At 41.9% G+C, this 2,585-nt stretch overlaps 1 non-coding gene across 1 annotated transcript; it reads left to right on the top strand.

Annotated features, from left to right (window-relative positions):
- The first annotated feature begins 923 nt into the window (after positions 1–923).
- LOC139903291 (small nucleolar RNA R71) lies at positions 924–1,030 on the top strand. The gene has a single exon (XR_011778121.1). It is a non-coding gene; the product is annotated as a small nucleolar RNA R71 (small nucleolar RNA).
- Positions 1,031–2,585: the final 1,555 nt, after the last annotated feature.

Genomic DNA, 2,585 nt, shown 5'->3' with positions numbered 1-2,585 from the left:
CTGGAGTTTCAGGGGTCAGCTTCTGAGTATATGTTGATTTGTTCTTGAGCCTAGTTGACCTTCTCCGTGGTTCTTCCTCTGGGATTACGGAATCCATTTGCTTTGCTTCTTCTATGTGGGGATTCTGGATAGTATTACTTGGCAATCTTCCCTGCGGTCGGGTTTTAAGGCGTTGTGATAACTGTCCGAGCTGCGTTTCCAAACTTTTGAGCAGAGCCAATTGATTTCTCATTAGTATCTCCGTCTGATCTTGTCTGGTTTCAGTTCTCTGATTTAACTGTTGTTGTCCTTGGATGAACTGAGTTAACTGATCATCAGCTTCGAGAGTGGGGTTAGCTGTTTTTGTAATCTGGGTGGTAGGGGAATTTTCCTCAACTGGGGGACCAGTGAGTGGAAGTGGTTGATCGTAGGTCAATTGAGATTGTTGGGCTGGATAAGGTGGATAGCGATAGCGGAAAGGTTGATTGCTTCGCTGAAATTGATTAACCCTTGGTGGTTGATTGAATCCGGGATTTGGTGGACGAGCTGGGTATTGAACGTAACAGACTGAACCGTCAGGGTTTTCGTACTCAACTTGATAGTCTTTAGTGGGTTGCGGGTTGGAACAATTAACACAAGCCTGAGCTTGGTTAACCTGCCGCGGTTGCGTCTTCAATTCTCCAAGTTGTTTAGCAAGAGATTCCATCTTATCTGTGAGGGATTTGATGGCCTCCGTTTGATTGTTAAGTGCAGAGAGTAGGGCAGATGATGAAGTTGTTTCACCACTGTTCCAGTCATGATGGTGCATCGTCATGTTCTCGAGCAATTCCCATGCTTCATCTGCGGTTTGGTTCATCAGATTCCCTTGAGCTGCTGCATCGATCGTCATCCTATGATTTATCGTAAGACCATTGTAGAAAGTACAGATTTGGGCTGACCGTTCTAACTGGTGATTAGGGCACTTCTTCAGCAAGGTTTTGAAACGCTCACATGCAGTGTAAAGAGATTCATCATAACTTTGTTTGAAGTTAATGATGTCATTCTTCAGTTTGGTTTGTTTAGAAGGAGGGAAATATTTGGTTAGGAATTTAGTCGCCATCTCCGTCCATGACGTGATGGAATCTTTTTCCAGTCCTTCAAACCAAGTTTGAGCATGATGAGTGAGAGAATAGGGGAACAAGTATAGCCGGACTATATCTTGTCCTATCCCTGGCTGTTTATAAGAGTTCGAAAGAGATATGAATTTATCAAGGTGAGAATTAGGATCGTCATTCGGTAATCCATGAAACTGACAGATATTCTGAATGAGCTGGATGATGTGATGTTCTAACTCGAACGAGTGTCCTTGAATCTCTGGAAATATGATTGGTCCTCCACGACCTTCAATCGAGGGTTTGGTGTTTTCTGCTAAAGTAACGCGTAACGCCATTTGGTTTCTGATTCGTGCTTCCTTGCGTGCTTTAGAGATTATTGCGTCTGGATCAGGTACGAATAACAACGGCCCTGGTCTAGATCGGGTTTGGGTCATACACTAGGTATGCCTTTTGTTTTTAATTTTTCGCAAATAAGCTAAATTATAATAAGCTAAACTAAACTAATCTAATTCTAAGGTAATCTAATTTAATCTAAGGCAATCTAAGGTAATCTAAGGTGGTCTAATCTAAGGTAAACTAGAGTAATCTAAAGTAATCTAATCTAATTAACTAACTATCCTATGGTGGAATATGTTTTTGGTTCTGGCTACTGATTCCCTGGTATTTCGGTAACAAAGTTCCGTACAAACTATTCAACAATCCAAGTGGCCAGGCCGACTACGGAGAGGCAGGATCCTTTTGGTCCCAATATAATTGTCGACTGTTCGGAAAATCCAATAACCAAGTCCGTGTTTAATTGTCTTTCTTAGACACCACTAAATGCTTGTGAATAAGTTTGATTGAAAACAGTATTGCCTGATACCAGTTCCCCGGCAGCGGCGCCAAAAACTAGGTAGTTCTCCTGATACGGCCGAAACGGACGGTTTTTATTTGCGCGGTGTCGTTAGGCCGCGGCTCGCCAGGATCAGCCACTCGTGGGAGAGGGTACTGTTTTAAATTTATATTTAGCGGGACCTAAATCTTACTACTCCTTATAAGTAAGGGAAGTATGACCTAGAGCGTATTTTTGAGATATCAGTAACATCGAACCTATATTGTAGCCTAAGATAGTTAGGGAGTAGTGAATATTTATTTTGGGATTTTCTAATTTATAAGATAGATAAAGTAAATGCAATAAAATTTGTAATTCAGATAAGGTTAAAGTAAGTGCATACTATGACTTTATCAGTTATTCTGCCGAGATTATGGAATGCTGGATCACGAATAGGCAGAGGCCCTGTATTCATTACACTGGTCCTAAACGCCCCTGTCATAAGACATGTCACTGGGTACTGCTTTAGGCTTGAAGATTCTAAATAGACAGCAACGTCCCTTACCCCCGACGCCCGTGCAGTCTGACTACAGGCATACACGTTCAGACGGCTCATCCAATTGAGCGACTCGGTTTGGTGACGTATTAACATTCCAAAATAGTCTAAACTTTCTTAAGCATAATAGAATACATGGTTTACC

The sequence above is a fragment of the Rutidosis leptorrhynchoides genome, chromosome 3, assembly GCF_046630445.1.
Source record: "Rutidosis leptorrhynchoides isolate AG116_Rl617_1_P2 chromosome 3, CSIRO_AGI_Rlap_v1, whole genome shotgun sequence".
Taxonomy (NCBI): Eukaryota; Viridiplantae; Streptophyta; class Magnoliopsida; order Asterales; family Asteraceae; genus Rutidosis; species Rutidosis leptorrhynchoides.
Note: the sequence above shows the minus strand (reverse complement) of the source record. Positions and strands in the feature narration are given on the sequence as shown.